This window comes from Pseudonaja textilis, chromosome 2 (genome assembly GCF_049901715.1).
Source record: "Pseudonaja textilis isolate UNSWEBS1 chromosome 2, rPseTex1.2, whole genome shotgun sequence".
In the NCBI taxonomy this organism is placed as follows: domain Eukaryota; kingdom Metazoa; phylum Chordata; class Lepidosauria; order Squamata; family Elapidae; genus Pseudonaja; species Pseudonaja textilis.
In genome coordinates this window covers 133,335,038-133,349,412 of record NC_141991.1, presented here as the reverse complement: position 1 = coordinate 133,349,412, position 14,375 = coordinate 133,335,038, and the positions used below count along the sequence as shown (strand labels likewise).

The window sequence follows — 14,375 nt, the reverse complement described above, 5'->3', positions numbered from 1 at the left end:
AGTTCTAACTCATTCAACCAATGCGGAACAGCCAGCTACAATCCTACTATTGAATACTTCCAGGAGTATCATGGACTGTACACAACGCTGTTTTAAAGCCAAACACAAAAGAGGTGAGGAAAAACAAGAAAGCACATGATGCACCATCTCCATGGTTGCCAGGACACTGGAAGAGGGCACACAAGAACAAGAACATCCCACAACTCCTATGCCAATTATTCCAGCAGATTTCCTTTTGTGACATCTGAGGATCCCAAGGCTGCTGTGCCAAAATCTGGTTGCAGCAGCATGATTGCCCAATGATTTCCATAGGCAACGAAAGGGGGAAAGTTTTCCCTATTGTAATACCTTGAGTGTAAAGTTTTCTCCACAAGAAAGACCTGTTGGAACCTCCTAAATATCTTTTTCAGTGACCAACTGCTTTTTATTTCGTACGCTATATTCAGAAGGAGATTTCGTGAGGGAATTTTACTGCAGTTTTGATTCTGTCGGTGTTAGTCTTGCTGGAGTTTTCTTCAGTTTGCCTTTTTTGAACTGTTAACCATAGCTGCCTGGATGATTGAATACAAAGCAAAGTAAGAATGTACAACCAGAAAGAGAGAATAAATTTTCTGCTTGTTTTCCCATTCATCTAAACTTTTAATCCAGACTTAACCATGATTCTCTGTCCCAGTGACAGGATGATGCAAGAGGCTAATGTTCCTGAGTGCTGAAACCCAGATCCTTCCGTTCTCCAAGGTGCTCAAGGGATCTATTCTATACCATTGGTCTCCTTTCCCCATTGGATAGTTCTATAAGGTATGGTAGGCTGAGAGAACAACGTTTTGAAAAATGAAGCATTTATGCACATCTTTTTAAAATTATACTTTATTAAATTTCTGCAAATAATAAAATATTTTAAAAAGAAATTTAAATATAGAGAAAATTTAAAATATAGAGAAGAATAAGGTGCAAGTAAAAAGGGGAAAATATGAAAGAAAGAAAATAAGAGACTAACTTCCAACTTTCTCTAATAATTACAAATACAAATGTGTTAACTGTTTGGTCTGGAATTCAGTAATATACAGTATTTTTGTAATCACAAACAATTCTGATCGTCACATCCCAAAATCAATACAGGATTTCTTTTAATCTCAAGCAAAAAGTCCAAGAATTTTTACCGTGTACCGTGTTTTTCCAACAATATGGCCTCCCAGCATGTTTTATAGGCATAAAATCAAATTAAGCCCCTCCCCCAAAATTAAGGCCTATATTAAACATGTGAAATGGGGGGGAATGGCGGGGGGGCTTGCCGTTAGGAAGTACTTTTGTTGCATACCCGGATATGGTGCTGCCTGCGTTGACTTCGGCGTTGGTGGGGCACTTCGTATCGGGAGACCTTCCGCCACCGTTGCTTTCCCTTCTCCCCATGCTGCCACAGTGAGAAATTTGGCGCAGCCACGCGCGTCCAGTCAGGGCTCCTCCCTGCAACTGGAGCCCAGTGGAGACACTCGGCTTCAGGCGCTCCTGTCGCTGCCTTCCTTTCGCCTTCGAAGGCAAAGCCAATTCTTTTAAAAACGACGCCCTACTACTGGTACGACAAAGCCTCCCCTGCCTGAGAGGTCAGCCCAACCCCATGTGAGGAGGTGAATCTCCCGGGGGTGCAGCGCAGGATCAGCCCACCCCAGGAGAAGCGCCTAGCTGCCATCCCTGCCTGGCGCCGGGCAGAGCGTGAAGAGCTCCGCCTGGGGCACCCAGCACAGCTGACAGGCAGGCCCTCCTGCCCGGTGGTGGAGCTCTCGCCAAGGCAGTGAGCGCCTCCCCACCGGGCCCTCCGCTCATCCTGCCAGGGCCACGCCAGAGCCATGAGGGCTGGGCAAAGCCGAGAAAGCGAGCCGAGGGTGCGCGCCCGCCTACCAAGCGAAAGAGCCTGGCCGACCGGAGCTTGGCTTCCTTCCCAAGTCCCTCCAGCCCGAACCCGAAGGGGCCACTGGGAGAGGCTGCCCGAGGCAGTGATAGCGCCCACCCATCCATGGACAAGGAGGCAAGGCGACAGCAGCTCTGCTTCCCTGGCCAGCAGGTCCAGTGGAGAGAGCCCAAAGCCACCCGTCCTTTCCACCCCTTGCCCAGCCTGTCCCCGTCCCTACGCATCTCCAAATGCACCAGCAGCTCCAAACGCTGCAACGGTACGGGCATCGGGAAGAGGTGCTCACTCAGCGGGGCTCAGCTTGGAGGAGGACACAATGCAGGCCGTCACCTTGCCTCCCTGTCCACGGATGGGTCTTATTCTTTTTTGACCCCCCAAAAAACAGCTGGGCCGTCTTTTCGGGGGTGACTTAATTCCAGACTTATTTTGTGAGAAACACGGTAGAAACAAAACTAGGCAAAGTCTTTTTTAAAAAAATTAAAATAGTTTTGCCATCTCAGCCAATTCCATTAATTTCATCATCCATTCCTCCATAGTGGGGCTCTGTAGACCTTTCCATCTCAGTGTATACAAAAGTCTTGCTGCTTATATAAAAGCTTGCTGCTTATATAAAAGCAAAGCTCCATTTTTTTCTTCAACTGTTTATCCATCACACCTAGATGAAAAACCTCTGGTTTCAGCTCATCATGCTGGAGGGCATGGTGAAAATGCATCATCCGTCTGGTGTCCCTACATCCCTCAAAAGAGATTTAAGTCCAGCCCCCCCCTTCAAGTCCATTGATTCTTAGCTAGCACCAATTTGCCGTGACCATTAATAGATCAGATTCTTGGGTATAGATTGCATGGAATAAACTCATTTGAATTCTGTCCTGACTCCTGGTTTCTTGCACCTGACATTACACTCATTTTAAAAATTGTCTGAATTAAAATACATATTTGATCTCAGTAACGTTTAGGTGTCTTCAGACTGATTGTATTTCCAATCTATATTTGATACACCATTGTACATCTTTACATTTATGCATAACCCTCACGAAATTGCTGTTTCCAGGTTGGTCATAAGAAAGCTACCCTTCTGGATTTGGAACCTTGGAGCCATGAAAATGAGATGTACGGGAGGGGGAAAATGTGTTCAGCAGTAAAGATGCTAAGTGCCAAATGGAAATGCTCTTCCACTATCAAATTGAATCCAGAGAAATTTGCATCTCTCTAGTTAAAAACTGTAAATCATGTATTCCTTAAACGGCGAAGTTAAATTTGCTTGAGTGATTACTACCGTTTACTATAGTTTATGAACTTGGTGGGACCAGCCTCTCAAATTCAAAAGGGGATGAAAGCCACTGGCACCTTGCTGTTGTTGGGAGGATCCTGACTAGCTTTGCTTGTTACTTAGACAATGCCTTTACTCTTTTCTCGGTGTTACTTCTGAATGTTATAGGTACAGGGTAGAAATATGAGAAATGATCTTTTTAAATGCAAAATGGTTTTCTATAGCTCAATATTTTATTGATTTATTTAAAACAAAACAGTTATATAGCCGGCCAGCTTTCAGCCGATTTTGGGTGGTTCCCAATCAAGGATTAAAAGGACATGTAAAATCATTAATTAAAAAAACCAAACCTATAAAACACAACCAGCAGCATAAAGCATAAAACATTAAAAACAACAAAAGCCTGGTGTCGATCCATTCTAAGGTGCCATCAATTTAATTTTCTCTCAACCCTTGGAGGGAAAGCCAGGTCTTTAAAGCTTTAAGAATAAAAAGGTAGAGGCCTGCCAAACTTCAGGGGGCAAGATTTTCCATTAATATGCACATGTTTCTGTATTTTTTTTATTTTTCCTTTTTAAAAAATATAGTAATATAATGGACAGAAATCACATATAGTTTTAATGGTATACATATAGTTTTAATGATGTTTATAAATGTGTTTTAAAGAATTTAACACTGCCAACCAAGGTTTTTCCTCAAAATAATTCAACTCAAGAGTAAAATAGTACATAAATCTTCATATGGTGTACTAGTATGTTGGGCATCTAAAACTAAGAATAATAATAGCAAAAACCACAAGAGTACAGAGTAGTTCAAGCAATACTCCATGCATATTAATGAAAAAACATTGATTTTTTTTTAGTAAATTTAAAAACTAGTAAAATATCATTTGTATCCTCTTGCAAAACAAAAACTTGTCTAAATATGAGGCCACACTGAAAAAACTCTGTCAGTGCTATCTGCCAATCTAAGATAGTTCAAATGAGATGCTTTAGCACCTAAGATATTTAAGCCGTTATCCTCTCCAGAATCAGAATTGGAAAACATGGTGCTGGCAGTCAAATTAATCCTGTTCTATTTTACTGCAGGGCCCAGTAAAATTACCCTCATTCTTGAACCATTGCTAGTCAAAGAATGGGAATTCAGCACCAAAAAAAAAAAAGCTTTTTGCTCAACAAGCAAAAGTCTTTGGGTATCACATTTTTAAAAAAAGTGTTACAGTAACGTGTTGTTATTGTGATCCTTTTTTTCCTACCATTACCTGCAATTTCCAAGCTAGGCAATTAATACCTTGGAATCCTATTAATTACAGCAATGGTCAGTGAAGTTAGAAGGAAAAGACCTTGAAAGCCAATATGGTATATAGATTAGAATTAAGGTACTGAATTAGGATTGGGCATACCAAACTTCAAATCCACTCTCAGCCACAGAAGATCACTGATCAATTTTGGGCCAGACACTTTCTCTCAACCCAGTTCAACTACCAAGTTGTTGTGGGGGTTAAATAAGGGGAAATCCCTTTGTAAACTGCCCTGAGTTCAAGGAAGAAAGATGAAATAGAATGCTAACAAATACATTGAATAATGAATCTTTTCTAATAGGCCTTGCCTCTGTGAGTTTGAGGTAAGTGAAAAACTGGGCTTGAACTTAAAAGTAGGAGGTCATCATGCTTGTTTACCATTGTGAACAAGCTGCATCTTTAGACGATTCTCATATTACTTTTTATTTACATAGCTGGAATACCCATACTGGAAAATGTCGAAAAACATGTCTGCTGTAAATTGAGAATCTGGATATGATTTCCCCAAGGCCAGGATGAGTTAAGGACATGTCTGTGTGGTCATTCTAATGATTAAAGACTGATGGGCATGTTAAATTCTTCATTCTGAACCACTTCTCTTCCCCACATGAGCCATAATCGGAATAGACGTTAAGTCTGTGATTTAAAGCAAGGGGGGAGAAGCTGCAATCCCACCAGTTGTTGGAACTACAACTCCCAGCAGCCCCAGTCAGTATGCCGAATCATATGGGATATTGAGAGAGATGGGATATTTGGCGATATCTCTACATCTTCCTATGGTTGGTTTAAAAACTTAAAAATTCCAGAGGACTCTAAAGTCTTCTGCAAATTTATTAGAGGCCCCACAATACAAATATCTGCAAGGATTAATTGATGGATGCCTCTTTCGGAGTGGATCTTCTTAGTTTCAGTTACCTAATGCCAAGAACAAGACTGGCTCAAACCAGGATATCAGTAATTAAGAACCCGTGCCATCATCATTGTGTAGCTGGCTCTATAAACCTGACTAACAAAATGCTTCGGTGCAAAACTGCCATCTAGGCAGCCCTAAGAGGCTGTTGACAATGTAGGCCAAGTCTGAGTCATTTATCATGTCTCCCCAGTGGGAGAGAGGGGGAACTCATAAACAAATGAGTTACAGCCTCCTGTCTCACACTGGCTCTCCAAACCTTGACACCAGAATTTGGGACATCTCAGATTCAGAATTTTGTCCAGGGATAGTTCTAGTTTTGAGGGGACCCTTGTAAGAGTGATTGTTTCCTCACTCCCAAGGGCCTTACTGTTATTTTGAATTTCTTACTATCCCCCAGAATTTCAGGGTCATTATTTTTCCAAATGGTTGTGAGAAAAAATGCTGGTCAGCTTTTCATTCCCTTTCATGAAGAGGGAGGAGCAATAATCATTTATTTTCTTCTCTGTGGAGAAAGGGAAAGCAGGTTTTTAATTTGTCCAAGACTCACAGGAGTTTAGGGTACAGATCTCTGATGAAATGGAATTTTTGGTCAGTTGGAAAGGTCACTAGTTAACTTAGGGAGAACTCTACATGTTCCCTGCCTTTTAAGCTACAGGAGGAACTAGGGTTTGTTTTGCAATTTCTTGGAGAAAAGAAAGTTTCACAGAATTTACAGAGATATGATACAGGGATCCGAACTGGAGGTGTATATGCTTAGCCCACTCTCAGGTTAATTAAAAATGTTTTGCAGGTTTTGATGGTGCTTCAGAAACCTACCTGACCTTTTTTATTGGGGGAAAATGGTAGGCTGCAACAAAAGAAACAAAAGAAAAGATTTCATCATGGCACCTTCAGCTGTCTTAAATTGCAATCTGTCCCAAGGTTAAAACCTGTGAGGAAAATTCTATTATAGACTTAAGGGGGAAAAAAAACATCAACTATCCATCCTCTTTTATTACATTGGCTTTTTGGCTGTTTAAAATTTTGTTGGCTCAAATTGTCACATCCTCCCTTCACACAAGGCCATAGTTCTTCCTCACACAACACATATACACAAAGCCAATTTTAATACGCTGCAGAGTTTAGAAATTGTGTATGTCTGTCAGTATAGGATTGCTTCTTGGGAACACTTCTGGGTGTCTGAAAGTTTGGAAGAGAGTGCCCCCGCTACCCCGCCCACATCATTGGGCAGAGTGAGGCATCTGCCTCTGGCAACATCTATGTGGAAGTAGTAAGCGCAAGGAGTTGAAAGACAAGGCTATGTGGCAGTGGTGGGATTCAAATTTTTTTACTACTGGTTCTGTTGTCGTGGCTTGGCAGGGGAAAGGATACTGTAAAATCTCCATTCTCACCCCACTCCAGGGGGAAGGTTTACTGCAAAATCCCCATTCCCTTTCCCTCCCAATAACCTGCTTTCCAGCTCCGTTCTTCTGTGCAGGGCAACAAAAGAAGACCCAGCCGATCAACTGGGACTCGGGAGGCAGGGAATAGATGGGGGCGGGGCCAGTCAGAGGTGGTATTTGCCGGTTCTCCAAACTACTCAAAATTTCCATTCCCGGTTCTCCAGAACTGGTCAGAACCTGATGAATAGCACCTCTGCTATGTGGGTCCCATCCTGCATGCCTGCACCGTCTAAGTTAGTCTGCCTCCTCCCAGAGTCTCATCCTCAGCACTGTATTGAAGAAAGAGTCCAGTACTAGTTGGGCCAGCTTCTTTACACAGAATAAAGTAATTGAACAGAAGAAGAAGAGGAAGAGGAAGAAGAAAACTTGGATATCCTCAGGCCATATTGCTGTGATTAACCTGCAGATAAAGAAAACAATCATTTGACTTGCAGTTGGGCAGCAGTATCCAGTGGTGGGCTGCAACCAGTTTAACAATCGGTTCTGTGAGAGTGCGCTTTGCAGCAACCTTGAAAGAAATGTTGCCAGAGAGCACACTCTAACTCTAACTAGGATATCCCCAAATCAAGCAAGACAAATGCTACTTTTGTCTCTTTTGCCTATGGTTAACCTGATTAGTTGCTCGGAATATTTGTAATCCAATCTTGCTGTACATCACGGCTCTTGTCAATAACAAGCTGTCATCAATAGCTATTGCCTTAAGACACATGCAAGCACACAGAGCCCAGTATAACCAACATCAGCTGCATTCGTTGTTATAATTGAGATTCAGAACTCAGGGGATTTTCAGCAAAGCCTCCCTCCCCTCCCCTTACCTTCCCTTCACCTGGGGAAATTTGGCAGACAACCTTAGAGTGGCAACAGGAACTGTCCCCCAATAGGTGCAGAACAATTGGCTTCCACTTTTGTCCCCCCCCGCAATGTCCCTGTGGTGCCATTCTCCTACAACTTAAATCACAAGGGCTGTTTTTAGATGAGGAAAGCAATGTATGTTCCACTGATGACATGAACACTACCCAATAATGCCACCTGGTATTATGGCAACCTACAATAAGAGTCAGTCTTTACTTACAATTTACCATGCCCTTTGGCTGAGCTGGTAACTTCAGTTTAGCCCCTTTAAACATGATCCAGTCTCACCCTGAATCCATGATAGTTCCTAAGGCATGACACTGCTAAAATTTGCTAGTTCAGGTTTTACCTGTTCTCACTTCCTTTCCTCCCTCCTGCATTTCAGGAGATGGAGAAGCACCAACTTCCTCTGAATTTAAAAGGGTGCTTTGTGTAAACACTCCATTGGTGTCCAATAAAAATTTCTAGGCTAGTGTTTCTCAAAGTACAATTTGAGGAACCCCACGACCCTCTGGGGGGGTCTACAAAATCAAAACTTTTTGCAAGATATTGAAGATACTTGCAAATATTTTAAACAATGTCTCTCTTCCTAACAGTATTTCATGTTTGTTAAAAGTAATACAGGTTTTCAATGAAATGTTCTATTTAATATCTAATGGGTTCAATATTGTTATTTTTACATGATTCAATAAATAATACTACACATACATCCATTTTAATTTTTAATATTTTAGAATATCCATAAATAGAACCCACATGAACAAAATGGGGGGGGGGGGTTTCCTCCCTAGTTTTTAAAAGTAGGAAGGGTCATGAGAGAAAAAATCTTGCCCTAAGCAAAGAAAATAGAACATAGAATAATAGAGTTGGTTGATCTGGAATCCAAAACCGTCTGGGTAGACTTTTAGGCCTGTCTGAAGCATCGCCTTGGGATAGAAACCTCCTCTCCTTGCTTTTCTCCCCAAAATATCCTGAATTTCTAGTTAGTCAAACAAACCAGATTTCTCCTGCCAAATGGCTTGCCCACTCAAAACCACACGGAGTATCTGGATTCACCGTTAAAAGGTTTAGGATCCCTTGGCAAGATTTTGCTCGGCTAAGAGGCTTTGTTTCTGTAACCGAGACCCCAAAATCTTGGAAAGGGTGGGGAGGATGGTGCCATCCCTCTTTCCCTTCAGGGCCCTGAGTGACATGTGGCAGCCCCCGCCCCCCCAAAGGGAAAAGGCTACCCAGTGGGACGAAGCAGTTAGCACCAGAATAAATCTTTTTCCCTAATAATTACTTGAAGTATCCGAAAACAGGATATCCGCAAGTGGGAAGCCAACTTACTTCTGTTCCATTTTTTTCTAGACTTTGGAAAAGACTTGATATATAAAGTTGTGCCTTACCTGCTTTTTTATTTAAATAAAGCAACCTTTGGGAGACCCTAAAAAAAAGAATAATAGAGTTGGTATGGACCTCAACCAACCCCCTGCTCAAGCAGGAGAGACTATACCAGGGGTGGGATTCAAATTTTTTAACAACCAGTTCTGTGGGCGTGGCTTAGGTGGTGGGCATGGCTTGGTGGTCATGTGACTGGGTGGTTCATGGCTTGGTGGTCATGTTATTGGCTGGATGTGGCCAACTCAATAACACTCACATCGAGGCATGTATCTTCTTGCCTGGCCTCTCAAGACTGTGAGAATGCTGCAACAGTCGTAAGTGTGAAAAAGGGTCATAAGTCACTTTTTTAGTGCCATTTTAACTTTGAATGGTCACTCCACATAAGCAAAGTACTAGCAAAGGAGGGGAAAAAAGCTCCAGAGAAGTTCCTGAGACAGGAAGTCTAGTCCTGTCAAGAACGTAATAAGGGTTAACGGATAGAGGGTTTCTGTAAGCAACACCAGAATGTTTCCTTCCGGCCTTTCTTACAGGATTAGGCCAGTGATTTCTTCTAACAACCAGTTCTCTGAACTGCTTAGAATGTTAACAACCGGTTCTAGCGAATAGGTGCGAACTGGTAGAATCCCACCCCTGGCCTATACCATTTCAGACATATGGTTGTCCAGTCTCTTTTTGAAACCTCCAATGATGGAGCACCCACAACTTCTGAAGCAGCACAACTTATCTTAGAGAGAAGCTACCTAGAACTAAGAAGAACTGAGAATAATTAAGAACTGAAGAATAACCGGTTGCATTTTGATGAAGCAGCCAAGACTTGGCTTGTAACCAGAAGCGAGTGAAAGTTTCTGGAGAAGGCTAAAATTCAGGTTGGCTTAATTGCCCCTTTCCAAACCGTTGTTTCTGAAAGGATTGTCTGAACTGGACCATTAACAGCAAAAAGCAGGGAAAAAAAGGTCCTAGAACCACGGCAAAAGCTCAGTGTCCTTCCACATCCATTTCTTCACCCTTCCTTGACTTTCTAGCTCTGGTACTTCTTTTTTCTTTTTATGTTATACATCATTGTCACTGTAAATCTGCAGACAAGCTTTGTGTGTGTGTGTGTGTGTGTGTGTGTGTGTGTGTGAATTTCTTATGGTATTTATCTTTTTCATAGCATTTGGTGCAGTGCCTTGAGTCACTCAGTCCTTCATAAATAATGGTTGTTGTTATTTATTAAAAAGGCACTTTTGGATGCGGCTGAAACACTTCTGAAGGATCTTCACAAAGGTGAGCAGTTCCCAGCATCTTACTCAGTCAAGGTCAGGTAGCTCGAATACCAGCAAAGCTAGTTTGGGTGTGCAAGAGAGAAGCAAAGAAAATAAAAGGATTCCCCCACCACCACTTTTTTTGAATTTCTGGGTTGATTTTAACTACAATTCTTGATGTGCTAGAGACCCCTGCTGGTCACTACTCAGATGCTCAAAGCAAAACTATCTTTCATCTCAACTTTGCTTTCTGCATAAACAACAATCCTGGGATAATCTATAGGTGCTAGGTGATTTTCTGCAGAGGAGTTAAAACTGGGAGTGCCTGTGTAGCCCACCACACCTCAGCACCATATATAGCAGCCTGCAAAAAAATTAAAAATAAATCCGTGCCGGAAATTAACAAAAGCAGAATTGATAAGAGTCATGAGAAGCATACAGAACTCTAAAGCTTTTGCTGCCTCCTCTTTATACGGCCCACCATTTTTCAGTGACAGTTTCTGAATATCCTCAGTGGCAAATTCATTGCAGGGACACTCGCTGCGGTTTGAGGTGGTTAGCATCATTTCTCTTTTCAAATGATTTTGGCGAGGGATTAAACCAGCATTCAGTTCAATCTGTGACTCTCCATTTGAGTAGTGACAGTCCGGAGCAAGCCAGCTGAGAAGTTCAGCCAGGAGTTCTGGCTTAATGGTTGGTTTTCAATAGGTAGTTATCTAGCTTCACAGGCTGACTTCCAGCCAGCTCAATGCCTGAGTACAATGGAAGGACGTTAGAGCAGAAGTCCAGCCAAATGAGCAGCAGGGCTAGCTTACCACCTCCTAAAACCAATGAAGTAATATATGGGATGAGGAACGGAATAGGCGTACATAAAATCCTATGCCTAAAATCCAAAACAATCCATTGCACAATTGCATGGATAACAATATATTGAGGGCTGTCAGCGTGGAATCTTTCATCTGTAATTGTAACAGGGGGCTGAAAGAATGTACAGTACACCAGCCATTTGGAAGGTTGGTGCTATAATTCCATGACAGCCTATTGAATACAGCAAATTTATTTATTTGGAAGGTTAGTGGTGCAATTCTGTGACAGCCTACCGAATACAGTAAACGTACAGTGAATAGCATGTGCTGTTGGTAGTTATTTTTCAGCTGGAGCAATGTTCTGTCTAAATTTTATTGCCTGGCAAACAGTGTTTTTTAACCCCCAAGCTCTTCCTTTTCCCTAATAATGCATGCATGAAGGGCTGGTTTTCATTTACGCAGTTGTGGGGCAAAAAACACTTTGTAGCTTTTTCAAACCACTCTTTATTCATGTGTTCCAGCATTCCTGGGAAGTGTCATTTTCGTTTATTTCTGCCAAGCTTACTCAACTATCACAGCCAGCTTTGCATCTTTATTTTCAGACCCTACTTCTATAAAATATTTAGATTACCCTTTATCATGTCAGTCCAATGTTTGTCCTCATTCTATAGCTAGAGTGAAATTTGCTTCAACAAGTCATATTCTTAGCTCTGTTATTACTCTGTTAAGTGCACCATGTGTATCAGCAACAAAAGCTTTGCATTACACATATAGGAGCTTTGACTTGCTCCATTCTGTTGCAACTTCCACTTCTACATTGATTATTCCTTTCCCTTTTCCATGAGCTCTTCCCATTCTCTTCCTGTAGCCTTCTCCAATTTGATGCCTTCCAGATGTATTGGATACCCACTGGTACCATAATTCTCACTGAACTAGAGAGGATGGGAATTGCAGGATCCAATCTGGGTCTGTGTGAGAATCACTTCCACACATTCTGGTGAGAAAGAAGTTATCTGGGGATTGGCTCCAGCATGAGCCTGAAAGCTTGGAAGATTTAATCTCTGGTCCTGATGACCAACCCAGATTGGGTTATTCTAAGATACGTATTATTTGCCTTCATTCATGATGATGGGAATTGTCATCGAACACAACTGGAGATTGCTTAGCTAGGGAAATCAGGGTTCAGTGATCTACCTTATATGCTTCATGTGATAAATGGAGGAACATGATGGTCCCTTACTCTTAAGCATAAACCATAAAAAGTAGGGATAAAAAGGTAGGTTGGGAAAGGATTGCTAAAAGAAAGTGATGCAATTCAGACATTTTGGATAACTATTTCTGGTCACTCCCATCCAGCAATCCAGTCACAATTATTAAGTATGATGGCAGTTGTAATCCATCTCTGAAGGACCCCAGTATGTAGGAAACTTCCAAAGAACTCCTAAGGTCAAAGGAAATAATTTCTCAAAATCCTTTCAAGGTAATCAATTGGAACAGACAGAAAGAAGAGGGGGCCAAGCCAGAGATCCTAACATGCCCAGTATTCTAAGTTCTACAGAATAATATATGTAGTTATCATTTTTTTTTCATGGTGTTGTTGTAGAGATCTTTCCATTCCCAATGGGGAAATGTTTCTGTGGCATTGGATGGTCATGCAACTTCCCCCAGCTGGACTTCTTAATTAGCAGATATTTCTTCTCAGCAATTTCTTGACTCAGGCTAAAAAAGGTGTATTAGAGGCTCTGAAGTCCAGATAAAACAAGAAAGGAGAAAGAAATAGCATGTCAGAGCAAGTATGCCCCTGAATAGTTTGGTTAGAAAGAATTTAGTCTTCCTGTGGTCCCAGGAGTTGTATTTCACTGATCTGAGAAATTAGTTCTAGGCTACAAGATTTTCTACCTTTTCACAGTTTCTTGAACAAGAATTCCAATTACATATTGCCTCAAGATTACAGAATCTATGATGCAGGATAGCTGGAGATTAAAGATGCTTGTATAGTAATTACTACACATATTTAAAGCTATAGAGTGCATAAGATGTGACTCTAAGCAAAATGCACAAATAGGAAAACTGGGGTCTCTTGCTGACATGAAAAAAGATTAATAGGAGAAGGATAACCTGGAGGCCATAAGGCATGGTTTTATTTCCCATATCATTATTCTGAATCATATTTAAAAGTTGAATGTGATATATTTATTTCACATCAGCCTACCTTTTGTATGTAGAAATTCCCACAGCAAGTCCCATACATTGTCATTTAAAAGGAAAAGAGAGCAAGGAATGAGGAAGGATACCCCACAGCCTGAGACTTCTGAATTAGGATAGACAATATTGGACTAGATAAAAAGCAGCCTGCACTGAAAGAGCAGCCTGCCCTTTGTTTGGCATACCTTCTCTTCAGAAACCTAGAAAATCAACTTTCTGTTCCTAGATGTCAGCACAAAAGTAACCTCGTCTATTTTCTTGGAACAGCTCTTACCCCTGTATATTATTTCTTTTAACCCACTATAGTGGTATTTGTGGTATCCTGTTGGGGGCGTGATGGTTCACTGGTTGAAGACACTGAGCTTGTCAGCTGAAAAGCTGACAGCCCATGTTTGAGTGCCCCAGATGGGGTGATTCCTTGCCTCAGCTTCTGCCCACCTAGCAATTCGAAAGCATGCAAATGCAAATAGATAAATAGGTACCACTTTGGTGGGAAGGTTCTGTGCACCTCGGCATATAGTCACGCTGGCCACATGACCCTGGAAGTGTCTTACTAACAATACTGGCTCCCTCGGCTATGAAATGGAAATAAGCACTGCCCTCTAGAATCGGCCCTTCCCCACTGGGCAGGGGAAACCATTAGCATCCTGTCAGTCTGTCGGCAGCAAAAATTCCCTAAGGCCCCAAGGATCCTTTATTCCTCCCTCAGGGACCCAAAACCGAAGCCCCACAGCCCCAACAGCACAAGAGATATATGCCCTTGCATTCTCCTCCCCCTTCTCCTTGCCTGCCTTTTGGGACACCTTCCTCAACAGGCCCTCGCTACACCTTCCTGCACAAACAAAAGCCCCACAATTATCGCACCCTTCCATGAATTCTCATATATCAATATTCACACGCAGGGTCGCATGTTTCAGCAAAAACATCGAGGGCAGCTTCAATATAACATCTTGTAAAGCACCATAAAAAAGCCATAAACCACCAGGATAAAGACAACGCTTAACGCAGGGAGTTAATGAAACAAACAGAGGCACAGCTCTGGCTTGGCTACAGG

The 14,375-nt window shown here is 41.9% G+C and overlaps 1 long non-coding RNA gene across 1 annotated transcript; it reads left to right on the top strand.

The window, feature by feature from the left end:
• The first annotated feature begins 333 nt into the window (after positions 1–333).
• LOC148127092 (uncharacterized) lies at positions 334–3,166 on the top strand. The gene is made up of 2 exons (XR_015741458.1): positions 334–798; positions 2,958–3,166. It is a non-coding gene; the product is annotated as an uncharacterized LOC148127092 (long non-coding RNA).
• The last annotated feature ends 11,209 nt before the right edge of the window (positions 3,167–14,375 follow it).